General features: G+C 38.8%; 1 long non-coding RNA gene across 2 annotated transcripts in view; it reads left to right on the forward strand.

Moving 5' to 3' along the window:
• LOC120363007 (uncharacterized) overlaps positions 1-16,068 on the forward strand; it is a 57,954-nt gene that overhangs the window by 27,027 nt on the left and 14,859 nt on the right. Inside the window, exons 1-2 of one of the 2 annotated variants that reach the window (XR_012513633.1) lie at positions 1,582-1,752; positions 9,469-9,637. This is a non-coding gene — a long non-coding RNA (uncharacterized LOC120363007). Of the gene's footprint in view, positions 1-1,581; positions 1,753-9,468; positions 9,638-16,068 lie in introns of those variants that run through there. The other variant, XR_012513632.1, reaches the window with a different exon arrangement.

The following is a 16,068-nucleotide window of genomic DNA, read 5'->3' on the forward strand; positions in this document are numbered from 1 at the left end:
CTCACGAGACACAGTGACATCTAAAGTCGCATTGATTGTCCTGCCACTTTTGTTTCTCTAGTTTCATCGATTACTTCAAAGCATCTTTGGGGGGATAACTTTGAGTAACCCTTTTAACTTTTCAGTATTAGAAAGCATCATCATGAAACATTGAATAATTGTGCTCACAAATTCCCTTTACAGTCTTTCTTTGAATATTTTTTTCCAGTGGCAAATATTTGCTTTTGTTGTATTGTAGCTAAAAGGAATGCTGGGAAACAAAACAAAGACAGGCATTCATTATAATAAGTGATTCAGTCACTATCAATTGCTATTTTAATTTTTTTTAAGTTATACTTTTGAAAACGTCCTGCTGTAAATTGAAATAGTGTCCAAAATCTGAAGTCTTTCCTTGGTTCTAAGGTGACCAGATTTCCTAGAAAGTGAACCACACCACAAGAAAAAATATATGATAAATATGTTTACATGGATGTGTTATTTTAACATAAATCTTGTAAAATAGGCATTTCTTTGAAATTACATATGTTTGCATAAATTACTTTGCAGCATCATGAATGCCCTTGTTTTGAAAAGTAGGAGTAGTTAGTGTCAATTACTGCTTCTTATTAGTACAAATAAGTAAGGAGATATTTTTAAAAATTACAATTTTTAAATAAAGGTTTTATTTTAAATTAGTTTTAGAATCACACCGAAATTGGGAGGAAAATGCAGATTTCCTGTGTAGACCCGAACTAGTTTCCCCTCGTATAAACATATCAACATGTATGAGATGTGTTGTTAAATATATATATATATATATATATATATATATATATATATATATATATATATTTGAGATGGAGTCTTTCTTGCTCTGTAACCCAGGTTGGAGTGCAATGACACGATACTGGCTCATTGCACCCTCCACCTCCCATGTTTAAGCGATTCTCCTGCTTCAGCCTCCCAAGCAGCTGGGATTACAGGTGCCCACCAGCACACGTGGCTAATTTTTTGTATTTTTAGTAGAGACGGGTTTCGCCATGTTGGCCAGGCTGGTCTGGAACTCTGACCTCAGAATATTTACCCGTCTAAGCCTTCGAAAGATGTGGGGTGACAGGCATGAGCCACCATGTCCTGCCTGCTATCAGTATATTTGCTTCGGTTAGGTATCTGTTCAGATATTTACCCAGTTTTAAAATCACGTATGTGTTTTGTCATTATCTTCTCGCATCTCTCTTTTCTTTTTGTTCTCTGCATACAGTTTTGCACAGTAGAATACTTAGTTTTATGAAGTCCATTATCAATATTTTCATGAATTGGCATTTGATGTTTTGTGTTACAAGTCAACACCAAACTCAACGTCATATAGATTTTCTTTTAGATTTTTTATAGTTTTGCATTTAAAATTACAGTCTCTGGACTATTTTGAGTAGGTTTTTGTTTTTCTTAATTTGTGTATATATTCATTTGATTCTACATGGCTTCCAAAGTCTTCCATCACCGTCTTTGGGAAGGAATGGCTACAGTGGGCTTCATTTTGGTTTGAATTTCTAAAATTATTACATTGAGTAAACTCAATATTGAATTTTATAGGTATTTCAGGACAGCCAGGCGGGGGTGCACGTCTGCTGAGAAACTGAGCAAGAGTATCTGTGCTGAGCTCTGGTGCCACCAGAGGGCGCACGAACCCACCCCTGACCAACTTCCCTCTGAGGTGCCCGAAGACTTCCTCGGGGCAGCACGACGGTGGTGTCAACTAAGTCTTGTTCATTGGTGAGTAAAAAGCTTCCTTTCCACGGCCTTGAGTGCAGAGAAGAGAGTCTTTAGAGTACTCAGCAAAGGAAGAAATTCATCTAGAAAAATGAAATCCCCAAATCCCATCATTACGACTACATCCTGATATCATTGTCAATATCCAGACACAGTGGCTGCTAAGATATGTTCTCACAGTGGCCTCTAATATAATAATCACACCGTGCCCTAACATTACTATGATATCCATACCGTACCCTAACACCAACATAATATCCACACCAATATAATATTCTAACGCTAATCTGACATCCACACTGTTGCTTCCAATGCTAATGTAATACTATCCGTATGGTTCCCTGATGTTAATGTAATATCTGCACTGTTCTACAACACCAATATAATATGTACACTATGCCCTAACACTAATATCCACACTGTGCAGTAAAACTAATGTGTCCACACAGCAGCCTCTAATACTAGTAAGTATAATAATATCTACTAAGTGGAGTTGGTTGACATTGAGGCTTTTATAAGGGTTCACAGCTTTGGATGAAGAGTAGCCTCTGTAGTGGATTTTGGTGACGTCTCTGCTTTTCTGGCATAGTATTGATATGGTTGTTTTAAAAAGTAATTTACTTTTTAATAATGTCATACTTCTAGGAAACTTCCAGTAGCAGTGCAAAATATAACCTGTTTCTTTTCTTAGAGTCCCCACCAGTTATTGCTGTGCCAGATTTACAACATCCCACAAAATACTCCGGTATATTTTATCCAAAGTGTGGAAACTCTCCTAGGTTACCACCGCATAACCCCTAGATCAAGAAATCAGCATGGTTCCTACATGATAATTCAGTTCACAAACTCATTTACCTTTTACCTCTTGCCCCGCTTGGGAGTAAAATATGTTTTTTCATTCTGATCCAGTTTTCCTGACACTGTTTCCAAGACTTTCCTGCATATTTATGATCTTGACACATTTAAAGAGCATACAAGTTTTTGTTTGAACACCTGTTTTCAGGTCTTTGGGGCATATAGCTAGCAATGGAATCACTGAGTCATACGGTAAATCTACTTGCAACCATTTGAAGAAACTTCAAATTAGTTCCCAGGGCTCATCCCTCACTTCTATCACATTCACAGAGAAGGCTTCCCTGATTATCTTATCCGCCACCAACACCGCACCCCTGCTCATGCTAGTGTGCATTACACCCACATCTGATTTTGCTTTCCTTTCCTTTCCTTTCATTTTCTTTCTTCTTTCCTTTCGTTTCCTTTCTCCTTTCCTTTCCTTTCCTTTTTCTGGTGTTTTATTTTATAAGAACACCTTATTTTATAAGGACACTAATCTCATCAGGCCAGGGCCCAACCCTATGACTTCATTTAACTTGACTGACTTCCTTAGAGACCCCATCTCTAAATACAGACACACTGTGGGGTTAGGACTTGGACATATGAATTTGTGGGAGATACCAACATTCTATCTGTAGCACATGAAAACTTTTCAGAAATGTTAAATCTTGGGATTTACCATGAAACTACTGTGTCAGAAACCCTAGGATTTGGTCTCAAATATCTCTTTCAATCAGGCTTTTCGGTGTGTCTGAGTTTGAGACACAATAAGAGTCAATACAGGAAGTGGATGGAGGGGAGATGAAAGAAGTAGATTGTCAGCAGAACGTGGAGAACTTTGAGGCTCAAGAATGCAAAGGCTGCTCTTAGTCAGTGGGACACCTAGAAGGAGAGGAGCTAAATCATTTCTTTTGCCATCTGTTTGTGGAAGGAAGGGGAGGAAAGAAAGGAGGAGAGAAGGAAAAAAGGACGGAATTAAGAGAAAGGGAAGAAAGAGAGGGAGGGAATAAGAAAGGGACAGAAGAAGGCCTTTTGGAAAACAGTTTCCCATTTCCGGTGTTTACATTCTAAATACAGTAATGGAGAAATGGATAAATATGATATATATTATGAAAATCTATAGCTCATTCCAGGGTCAAGCCAGCAAAGGAGAAAGGGGAATCAGGGTAACTTGTAGATCTGTGCAACCTCCCACTGACAAAAATGTGGACGCTCAGATAGGAAGCTGATGTGAGGCACACATTCAGTTTTATTTATTTGTGCTGATGTTAACAGGAGGACATGTAAGTGACTGTGTTTACTAAGATAGAGATATAGCTAAGAGAGCAGTCAGTTCTGAAACTACCTTCAGAAGGTGATTACTGAATCTTGTGGATTCTCTGCAAGTTTGAGGAAGGGCACACAGTGAGAGAGGATAAATAAGGTCACAGAGAAAGCGACTGTTTCAAGGAAAGCAAAGACCCAGAATGAGGGTGAAGATGAGGGCAGGGTAAATCGCAACGACATTTAACTTATTTTGCCAGTTAGCACCTCAAAAGGCATCCCGGTCTGAGCTCTGCAGAAGGGACGTGTTTGCAACTCATTGTGAGTCCTCTGGGTGAATCACTGACTGTGTCTATGAACAGGACCAACTGGCCAAAACTGTGAATTGTGATGACCACCACTGTTGTTAGGCTGAACCCTTGTTAAACAGGATGGTGGTTTTCAGTACCAGCTAAAAGAATTTTAAAATGTTGACCATTTATATTATTTAAGTAATGTGCTACCATTTATAGTCATTTATATGACATTAATATACCATTTATATCACATATGCCATTAAGTAAAATAAAGTCAACATTTATATTACTGAAGCAATGTGCTACAGAAACCCTAAAGGGGTTTCTGTAACATTAAATTGATGGCTCTCTAGTGCAGTCCAGAATCACCTGTAGGGCATGTTGGGCCACAGATTGCTAGTTTCCACTCAGAGTCTCTTATTCAGTAGGTCTGGGTGGGGTCTGAGAATCTGCATTTATAATAAGTTCTCAGACACAACTGATGCTGCTGGTTCGGGAACCACAATATGAGAACTATGGTTAAGCCTCACGCCACAGCATTCCTATAGCAAGAGCCACCTGTGCTAATTCAGGGTAACTTGTTGGCTGCAAACTGTAACCATAGGCAACTTCTTTAGCAATATAAACCTCTAGATAAAAGAAACACTCGACAGTCATAGTAGAAACATATATGGTCAATGAAATATCTTTTTTCCAAATGGGAACATGTGTCTTACAGCCTCAAAAGAATATTTTCACCTAGACTGCACTAAAGTAACAAGATCAATCTGAAACTAAAACTTAAAACGGCCTTTATGAACAGAAACACTTTGACACCTCAGGTAAAGGGCTACATATTTCCCTCTCTATTTTCATATCTTAGCTTTAAGATGAAATGACATTGTCATTTTACTTATAATAGGAGAACCTACGAATAGGAGAACTTAAATAACATTGTCATTTGACTTAAAACAGGACAACCTAGAAACTTGATTCCCGCTTATTAGTGCAAACCAAAGGGGTTACTTCCAAATATTTTCAGTTTAGTTTTTGTTCATGTGTAATATAAATGATTTAAAAGCCAGGTTTCGGGGAAAGCTGCCATAAATGTGTTTAATAGTTGCTGCCTCAGCATCCATTTTCAGACCTGACCTAAGTTGTCTGAAGCCCAGTCTCACTGTATCCCCTCCGATCTGGGTAACCCTCCCCCTCCCTGAGTGGTCGTGATGCGGCCCATCCCGCTGAGTCAGAACCCACCCATCACACAGCTGCTGGTCATGATAAAACCTAATGGTCGACACCAGAGCCCTGTAAATAAGCCCAGCTCCACGTGTTCTCTTAAATCAGCAAAGCCACACCCTCACGGGAAAGCCCGAGAAGAAAGCTTCAGGCCCTCCCTCTGCTCTCTGGTTCCTCACGGCCTTCAGACTGCCCCTCGGGCTCCAGACGCTCCCCGACCTTCTCCACGATGTGTAAGTTAGAGATTTCTTCTGTTCCTGTGTTTTGGTGTTGCCTCCTCCTTGTGCCTTACCTGAATGACACCCCAGAGCCTTCCTTTCCTCCTGGCCAGGGCTCTCCTGGAGATGGGCTGGCTTCTGGCCTCCTTTAAAGAGAGACCTCAACCAAATTAGAGAGAAACCTAAATAAATAAATCACAACAGAAAGCTTGGTTTTTTACTTAAAATCCATATTTATAACATAAAATGTGTTTATGCTAGATTTAGAACACACTAGGCCTGTTCTAGCTCTAAATTGCACTGCTATCTTGTAGTATGCAGTTATTCTTCATTTTATTTTCCACTTGAAGTCATTGTATTTCCTCAGTTTATAAACACCTTGAATTCTTGAGCTGAAAAGACAGGGTAACTTGATAGGGCATCTCCCTTAGGAACCATAACCCCCAATGCAGAACAAATTAAATGTGCAAAACTGTGAGCACCATGTCCTATGTTATTAAAGATAGAATATAATGCTGAAAGGCAAGAAAGTCTTTATGAAGAAGTTTAAAGGAGTAGAAGAATGGACAGATGAACTGGAAATGGAAAGATCAGTTCTCCTTTCCTTTAGGAGTAAGCCCCTTTGGAAACTAGCTGGTAAATGTCAGTCCCTTTAGATGGCAAGGTTAGTGAATACTAAGAAAACACTAGGGTACAAGTGTTCATCACGCAAAGCACACCTGTAATATTTCATCTGGTCTCTCAGTGACCCTAGAAGAAACAAGAGATGTTTTCAGATGAGGAGATTGGGCTTCAGGGTGAAATTAGGAGACTGGTAAGACTCACAGAGAGAGTCAGTGGTGGAACGGAGTTCAGATCCACATTCTTCCAACTGCAAGCACAGGGCATTTTCCACTAATCAGTGCACTAACCCAAGAAATCTAATTTTTCCAAACATTTAAAATGATGCTATGGCCATCTGAGTAAAACCACTTTTGGCCTCTACTTCTGATTCCTCATTACCAGCCTACCATTGTTTATCTGATATGGGCAGCAGAATTAAGATGTAATGAAGTCTAACAGAACCCCTCATTACCTGTGTAGATACAGTAGTAACAGAGATGGTGATATCGTTTGAATGTTTGGGCCCTTCAAGTCTCATGTTGAAATGTGATCCCCAGTGTTGGAGGTAGGGCCTGCTGGGAGGGAGGTGTTGGCTCATCGGGCAGATCCTTCCTGAATGGCTTGGTTCCCTCCTCACAGTAATGGCTGAATTCCTGCTCTCTTCACTCACTGAGATCTGGTTGTTAAAGTGTGATACTGCCCCCGTCTCTCTCTTGCTTCCTCTCTCACTATGTTAGATGCCAGCTCCCCTTTGCCTTCTGCCATGGTTGTAAGCTCCCTGAGGTCTCACAAGAAGCAGATGCTGGTGCCATGCTTCTTGGACAGTCTGCACAACCATGAGTCTAATCACCCTTATTTCCCTATAAATTACCCAGCCTCAGGTATCCCTTTATTACAGCAATGCAAATTGGACTAAGACAGATGAAGAGATAAAGTATTAATTTAGAAGATGTTTATATACATATATATAAATATATATATATATACATATACATATGCATATATATGTATATATGTATATATGTTTAACATTCTCACTGAGACTGGGAGGTGTTAGAGACACATAATTGAAAACGAAATCTCCCCCCAACCAAGAAAACTTCTCCACGAAGGTAGAAGAGAAAGAAATACTATTATTACACTTTAATTTCCGGGGTACATGTGCAGAACGTGCATTTTGTTACATAGGTATCCACACGTCTTGGTGCTTTGCTGCATCTGATCCTCCCATCAACTACACTAGGTATTTCTCGTGTTATCCCTTCCCAATCCCCCCACCCCTGCCTGTTCCTCCCCACCCCTCCCCCACCACCCACAAGCCCCAGTGTGTGATGTTCCCCTCCCTGTGTCCATGTGGTCTCATTGTTCACCATCCACTTATATTTTAGAAAAAAATATTATGTTTTAAGTTCTGCAATACATGTGGAGATCATGTAGGCTTGTTCAATAGGTATACACATGCCATGGTGGTTGTTACTTCATCCATTGCCCCGTCATCTACATTAGGTATTTCTCCTAATGCTATCCCTCCCCAATTCGCCCACACTCTGCTATTCCTCCCCTAGCCCCTCAGCCCCTGGGCCCCAGTGTGTGATGTTCCCCTACCTGTGTCTGTGTGTTCTCATTATTCAGCACCCACTTATGAGTGAGAACATGCAATGTTGGGTTTTCTGTTCTTGTGTCAGTTTGCTGAGAATGATGGTTTTCAGCTTCATCCATGTTCCAGCAAAGGACATGAAGTTATTTTTTATGGCTGCACAGTATTCCATGGTGTATGTGTGACATATTTTCCTTGTCCAGTCTATCTATGATGGGCATTTGGGTTAGTTCAGAGTCCTTGCTATGGTAAACAGTGCCACAATAAACATATGTGTACACGTGTCTTTATAATTGAAAGTGTTATAATCCCTTGGGTACATATCTAATAATGGGATTCCTGGGTCCAACAATATTTCTATTTCTAGATCCTGAAGGAATCACCACACTGTCTTCCACAATGGTTGAACAATTTACACTCTCAACAGCAGTGTAAAAGCATTCCTGTTTCTCCACATTGTCTCCAACATCTGTTGTCTCCAGATTTTTTAATGATTGCCATTCTAATTGGCATGAGATGGTACCTCAAAGTGGTTTTGATATGCATTTCTCTAGTTATCAGTGATGATGAGCTTTTTTTTTTTTTCATGTTTGTTGGCTGCATGAATGTCTTCTTTTGAAAAGTGTCTCTTCATCTCTGTCACAAAATTTTTTGCCCATTCTTTTGGTTGCCAGTTCACTCTAATGCTAATTTCTTTTGCTGTGCAGAAGTTCTTAAGTTTAGATCTCATTTGTCTGTTTTGGCTTCTGTTGCCATTGCTTTTGCTGTTTTAGTCATGAAGTCCTTGCCTATGCTTATGTCCAGAATGGTACTGCCTAGGTTTTTTACGGTGTTAGGTCTTATCTTTAAATCTTGAATCCATCCGGAGTTGATTTTTATATAAGGTGCAAGGAAGGGATCCAGTTTCAGCTTTCTGCATGTGGCTAGCCAGTTTTCCAACACCATTTGTTACCTAGGGTATCCTTTCCCCATGGCTTGTTTTTGTCAGGTTTGTCAAAGATCAGACAGTTGTAGCTGTGTGGTGTTACTTTCGAGGCCTCTGTTCTGTCCCGTATGGTCTACATTGGTACCAGTACCACGGTGTTTTTATTACTGTGGTCTTGTAGTACAGTTTGAAGTCAGGTAGTATGATGTCTCCATAATTGTGTGCTTAGGATTGTCTTGGCTATGTAGGTTCTCTTTTGGTTCCGTATAAAGCTTAAGGTGTTTATTTTCCAATTCTGTGAAGAAAGTCATTGGTAGCTTATGGGGATAGCATTGAATATGTAAATTATTTTGGGCAGTATGGTCATTTTCACAATATCGATTCCTCCTGACCATGCGTATGAAATGTTTTTATATCTGTTTCTGTCCTCTCTTATTTTCTTAAGCAGTGGTTTGTCCTTCTTTTGGAAGAGGTCCTTCACATGTTTTGTTAGTTGTATTTCTAGGTATTTTATTCTCTTTGTAGCAACTGTGAATGGGAGGTCACTCATGATTTGGCTCTCTGTGTGTCTGTTGCTGATGTACAGGAATGCTCATAATTTTTGCACATTGTTTTTGTATCCTGAGACTTTGCTGAAGTTGCTTATCAACTTAAGGAGATTTGGGCTGAGACAATGGGGTCTTTTAAATATACCATCATGTCATCTGCAAATAGAGACAATTTGACTTCCTCTTTTTCTAATTGAATAACCTTTATTTCTTTTAGCATGAAACCAAAGTGAGATGCACTTCTCAGGAAATCAGCTCAGCAGTTGCAAAGACAGAAAAAAAAAAAAAAAAAAAAAAAAAAAAAAAAAAAAAAAAAAAAAAAAAAAAAAACCTCTCACCTTTTTATATAAAAAGCAGATACAACCTTTAACATACAAATTCTCAAGGTAAGCAATAACTTGTCCTCAAGGGGACTTTACAGTCCCATTTGTCACACACCTTTCATTTTAAACGTTCTTAGCAATTGGGGTAACCGTCTCTGTTAGACAATTGGCTTTTCCAAAGAAAAAAATAAACTTCTTATGTCTTTATAAAAGGAGGTTGTCTTGCAACTTGGAGTAAGATACCTGCGGAACATACCCTCCCAGCCTCCTACTGAACCTGAGAAATGGAGGTGTTATCTTCCTTGATAATTTTCAAAGTGATGATTCCCAGGCTTTCAGAACAGCATCTTTGGGTCTTAAAATTAATAAGACTAAGTTATCTTTTAAGAATATTTACATACATTTCAATATGACAAAGATGTACAAGCTTTCTAAAATAAACGCCCTAAGCAAAAGGTGCTTCTTTTCTTATTTTTAACATGGAGAATATATGAGTCAGTTAGTAATTATAGGCTTCTAACAAAATACTACAGATTGGGTAAGTTAAACAACAGATATTTATTTCCTCACTGTTCTTGAGGCCGAAAGTCTAAGACGAAGGTGCCAGTGGGGTTGGCTTTTGGTGAGACTGCTCTTCCTATCTTGGAGACAGTTACCTTTTCACTCCCTCCCATGTGGCCTTTTCCCCATGCACAGGGAGAGAGATCTCTTGTGTCTCTTTCTCCTCTTAGAAGAACACCAGTCTTATCACACTGAAGCCCAATCCTTGTCATCTCATCTAACCTTAATTAACTCTTTAAAGGCCCTCTCTTCCAATAAAGTCACACTGGAGGGTAGGACTTCCACATGCAAATTTAGTGTGGGGCACAATTCAGTCCTTTACGTAGAGTCGAGCTTCTTATTTTTAGTTGGCCTTTGTCCTTATGGGAATAACAAGCCAGGCTGAGTCCTTCTCATCATGGGGCATGTATTGGAAGAAGAGATGATGAAAAGCAAGTACATTTATCACTTGCAAGTAATAATCAAGGAAATAAACAGTGATGAGTGAAGGCCCTTGGCTCAAGGATGAGAAGATACCTGTGAGCTCCTGGTTAGCCAGGTAGTAAATCAAGCATTCCTGATGATTTGGAAAGAATGGAGCTAGAAAAACCAATTCAGGAAAGCAGAATCATCTAGATAGTCAGTGATATAACTAAGTCGTATGTACTATTTAGGCCATCGATCAATAATTTATCAACATTCCACTTACATATTAGCTCATTTGTTTATGCACTTAACATTTAATCACCCCTAGATTCATTGTACACATCAGTATGGCTGAAAACTACCCAGATAATTTTTTCCTTCCTGCAATCACTTACTACCACTGTAGATTTTATGAAACTATTAATCAGGTTTGAACTTAGATTTCAATTTCAAGCTGTTGTCATGTTGATTTTACACAAAGAATTATGAGGTGACATGTCAGAATTCTCTTCCTACCAGTACAGTTCACAAAACCCATGAAACATTTATATGGCTTGAAGCATCATATGTGCTCAGTTTATGGTGAGAAAACAGTTATCTGCATTTCTTCTCAGTTTTAAAAAAACAACCATCAACTAATTGAAAAAGCATAACTCACTCAAAATAACTGAAAGATGGTCTAAATAAATTTACAAGATTATGTAGTCTGATAACATCCACAGATAGATAGTAAACTTACATCGAAGGAGTTTGGGATGAGTCTTCACTCATGAAGTACTGAGTTTCAGAACTCAGTACTTCCCTATTCTCAATGTATGGCCATTCTGTTGGTAGGGTGGATTTTCATCACTGGAAGCAGATGTTACACTGCTCCTCCCCTCAGGCAATCTGGCTTAGAGGAAGGCAAGTGAAGGCCAGATGAGACTGAGCCTGCACCCAGCTCCCCATGCCCATCCAACCCTCTGATTCTCTACCCTGCGCATCTTGAAGTCAAGTTAGGTATGTTTTAATGACTGTCATAGTTTAAAGAGATGAAAGCGATGATGATTCATTGTGCATTTGTTAAACCAAGTTTCAGACATGATTAACGTGGGCCCTGGACACCAAGCATGGGTGAATTATTTTAGTCTCAGGAAGACAGGTTTTGTAATGTATTTTGTATTAGGCAGAATGAGAAAGTAGAGAGATTGGAGAGTCCTAGATAAGCTCATAGAGAATGGGTAGGACCCCACTGGCACCTTCTCACCCTTCTCCTGACCAGCAGACTGCTGGTTAATCACGGCTTTGTTCTCGCCTAGCTTCCTACGTGGTTCATCAGTGGCAGTGAGGCACAATGCATTATCTGCTGAAACACAAAGAAAATGCTGATGCATTTCACATTTATTTCCTCAAGTCAATTGAACTTTCCCCTAAAATACGGTCACATTATTAATTACTTTAAATCTTGTCTTTGCCACATATTATGTGTAACATTGAGTAAGCAATTTAACTTTTCTACGTCTCATTCCCTCATCTGTAAAATGAGGTTGACAATAGTGTCCCCTGAGGGTGGTTGGTGAGAATATTAAATAAATCAATATATGTAAACCTCTTAGAACCATGCCTAGTGCATAACAAATACTTCATAGAAAGATTCTTTGTTATTTTATTTTATTTTCCACAAGTTATTGGGGTGCAGCTGGTATTTGCTTACATGAGTAAATTCTTTAGTAATGTGTGAGATCCTAGTGCACCCATCGCCTGAGCAGTATACACGGCATTGTATTTGTTGCTTTTGTCCCTTGTGCCTCCCCCCCCTCCACCAAGTCATCGAAGTCCACTGTGTCATTCTTAAGCCTTTGTGTTCTCATAGCTTAGTTCCCGCATATCAGTGAGAACATACAATATTTGGTTTTCCATTCTCGAGTCGCTTCACTTAGAATAAGTCACCAATCTCATCTAGGTTATGGCAAATGCTGCTAATTTATTCCTTTTTTGGCTGAGTAGTATTCCATCATGTATATGTATGCCAGTTTCTTTATCCACTCATATATTGATGGGTATTTGGGTTGGTCCCATGATTTTGCAGTTGTGAATTGTGTTGCTATAAACATGCATGTGCAAGTATCTTTTCTCAAATAATGACTTTTTTTCTGAGTAGATATCCAGTAGTGGTATTGCTTGATCAAATGGTAATTCTACTTTTAGTTCTTTAAGGAACTCCGCCCTGTTTTCCGTAGTGGCCGTACTAGTTTATATTTCTTCTAGCAGTGTAGAAGTGTTCCCTAATTGCCACAACCATGCCAACATCTACTGTTGTTGTTGTTGTTGTTGTTTTTTTTTACATTCTTTGATTATGACCATTCTTGCAGGAGTAAGGTGGTATTGCATTGTTGTTTTGATTTACATTTCCCACATCATTAGTGATGTTGAGCATTTATTAAATTATTTGCTAGCCATTTGTATGTCTTCTTTGGAGAATTGTCTATTCATGTCTTAGCCCACTTTTGGATGGGGTTGATTGATTTTTTTCTTACTGATTTGTTTGAGTTTGTTGTAGATTCTGGATATGAGTCCTTTGTCAGAAGTATATATTGTGAACATTTTCTCTCACTCTGTGAGTTAACTGTTTATTCTGCTGACTGTTATTTTTGCCATGCAAAAGCTCTTTAGTTATCTCTCAGCTATTTATCTTTGTTTATATTGCAATTGCTTTTGGGTTTTTAGTCATAAAATCTTTGCCTAAGCCAATGCCTAAAAGGGTTCTTCCAGTGTTATCTTCTGGAATTTTTATAGTTTCAGGTTTTAGGTTTAAGTCTTTAATCTGTCCTGAGTTGATTTTTGTATAAGGTGAGAGATGAGGATTCAGCTTTATTCTCCTACATGTGGCTGGCCAGTTATCTCAGCACCATTTGTTGAAAAGGGTGTCCTTTCTCCACTTGATGTTTTTGCTTGCTTTACTGAAGATCAGTTGGCTGTAAGTATTTGGTTTTATTTCTGGATTTTCTATTCTGTTCCCATTGATCTATGTGCCTGTTTTTATACCAGTACCATGCTGTTTTGGTGACCATGGCCTTATAGTTTGAAATCAGGAAGTGTGATGCTCCAGATTTGTTCCTTTTACTTAGTCGTGCTTTGGCTATGTTGGCTCTTGTTTGTTTCCATATGAATTTTAGAACTGCTTTTCTTGAACTCCCGACCTCAGGTGATCCACCCGCCTTGGCCTCCAAAATGCTCGGATTACAGGCATGAGCCACCACGCCCGGCCTTAGAACTATTTTTCTAACTCTGTGAAGAATGATGGTAAAATTTTGATGGGAATTGCATCGTGTTTATACATTGCATGTATTTGTACATTGCAGTATGCTCATTTTTACAATATTGATTCTACCCATCCAGGGCCATGTGATGTGTTTTCATTTCTTTGTGTCATCTATGTTTTCTTTCATCCGTGTTATGTAGTTTTCCTACTAGAGGTCTGTCCACCCTTTTGTTAGATATATTCCTAAGTATTTTTTTTTTCTTTTTTTTTTTCTTTTTTGGCGGCAATGGTGAAAGGGTTTGAGTTCTTGATTTGGTTCTCCATTTTGTCACTGTTGGTGTATAGAAGAGCTGATTTGTGTACATTAATCTCGTATTGGGAAATCTGCTAAATTATTTTATCAGTTCTGTGAGCTTTCTTGGGGAGTCCTTTGGGTTTTCAAGGTAGATGATCATATTGTTAGCAAACAGAGACAGTTTGACTTCCTCTTTATCTGTTTGGATGCCCTTTATTTCTTTCACTTGTCTGATTGCCCTGGCTAGGATTTCCAGTACTATGTGGAAGAGGAATGGTGAGAGTGGCCATCCGTGTCTTGTTTCCATTCTCAGGAGGAATGCTTTCAACTTTTCCCCATTCAGTATTCTGTTGGCTGTGGGTATGGCATAGATGGCCTTTATTACATTAAGGTATGTCCCTTGTGTACCGATTTTGCTGAAGGTTTTAATCAGAAAATGATGCTGGATTTTGTTAAATGCTTTTTCTGCATCTATTGAGATGATCATGTAATATTTGTCTTTAATTCTGTTAATGTGGTACAGCACATTTATTGACATGCTTATGTTACCCCATCCCTGCATCCCTGGTATGAGTCACTTGATCATGGTAGATTATCTGTTTGATATGTTGTTTGATTTGCTTAGCAAGTATTTTATTAAGAATTTTAGCATGTATCTTTATCAAGGACATTGCTCTGTAGTTTTCTTTTTAGTTGTCTCCTTTCCTGGCTTTGGTAATAGGGTGATGCTGGCTTCATAGAACGGATTAAGGAGGGTTCCTTCTTTCTCTGTCTTGTGGAATAGTGTCAAAAGGATTGCTGCCAATTCTTCTTTGAATATCTGGTAGGATTCTGTGGTGATTCCATCTGCTTCTGAACTTTTTATTGTTGGTAATTTTTAAATTACCATTTCAGTCTTGCTACTTGTTATTAGTTTGTTTGGGGCATCTAATTCTTTCTGATTGAAGCTAAGAGGGCTGTATTTTTCCAGGAATTCATCCATCTCTTCTAGCTTTTCTAGTTTATTTCTGTCAAGGTGTTCGTAATAGCCTTGAGTGATCTTTAGTATTTCAGTGGTGTGAGTTGTGATATCTTCCGTTGTGCTTCTCAGTGAGGTTATTGGGATGTTTCTCTCTTCTCTTGGGTAATTCTGCTAATGGTCTACCAGCTTTATTTATCTTTTCAAAGAACCAGCTTTTTGTTTCATTTATCTTTTGTATTTTTGTTCGTTTGTTTCTATTACATTTAGTCTGGTGCTGGCTATTTCCTTTCTTCTGGGTTTGGGTTTGGGTTTGGTTTATGTTTTTCCTCTCATTCCTTGAGGCACGACCTTAGATTGTCTGTTTGTGCTCTTTCAGACTTTTTGACGTAGGTGTTAAGGGCTATGCAGTTTTCTCTTAGCACCTCCTTAGTTGTAGCTCAGAGGTTTTGATAGGTTGTGTAATTTAAATATGTCATTGAGTTTGACAAATTTTTACATTTCTATCTCAATTTGCTTTGGGACCCAGTGCTCTTTCAGGAGCAGGTTATTTAATTTCCATGTATTTGTGTGGTGTTGAAGGTTCCTCTTTGAGTTTATTTCCAGTTTGATTCCACTGTTGGTATGATAGAGTGCTTGATATAATTTCAGTTGTCTGAAACTTCCTGAGGGTCGTTTTATGGCCTATCATATGGTCTATACTGGAGAAAGTTCCATGTATTGTTGAACAGAATGTGTATTCTGTGGTTGTTGGATGAAGCGTTCTGTATATATCTGTTAAGTCTATTTATTCCAAGGTATAGTTTAAATCCATTGTATCTTTCTTGACTTTCTGTCTTGATGACCTGTCTAGTGCTGTCAGTGGAGTATTGAAGTCCCCCGCTCTTATGGTGTTGCTGTCTACCTTATTTCTTAGGACCGTTCGTAATTGTTTTATAAATTTGGGAACTCCAGTGTTAGCCGCATATATGTTTAGGATCGTGGTATTTTCCTGTTGGACAAGGCCTTTTACCATTATGTACTATCTCTCTTTG

The sequence above is a fragment of the Saimiri boliviensis genome, chromosome 14 (assembly GCF_048565385.1).
Source record: "Saimiri boliviensis isolate mSaiBol1 chromosome 14, mSaiBol1.pri, whole genome shotgun sequence".
In the NCBI taxonomy this organism is placed as follows: domain Eukaryota; kingdom Metazoa; phylum Chordata; class Mammalia; order Primates; family Cebidae; genus Saimiri; species Saimiri boliviensis.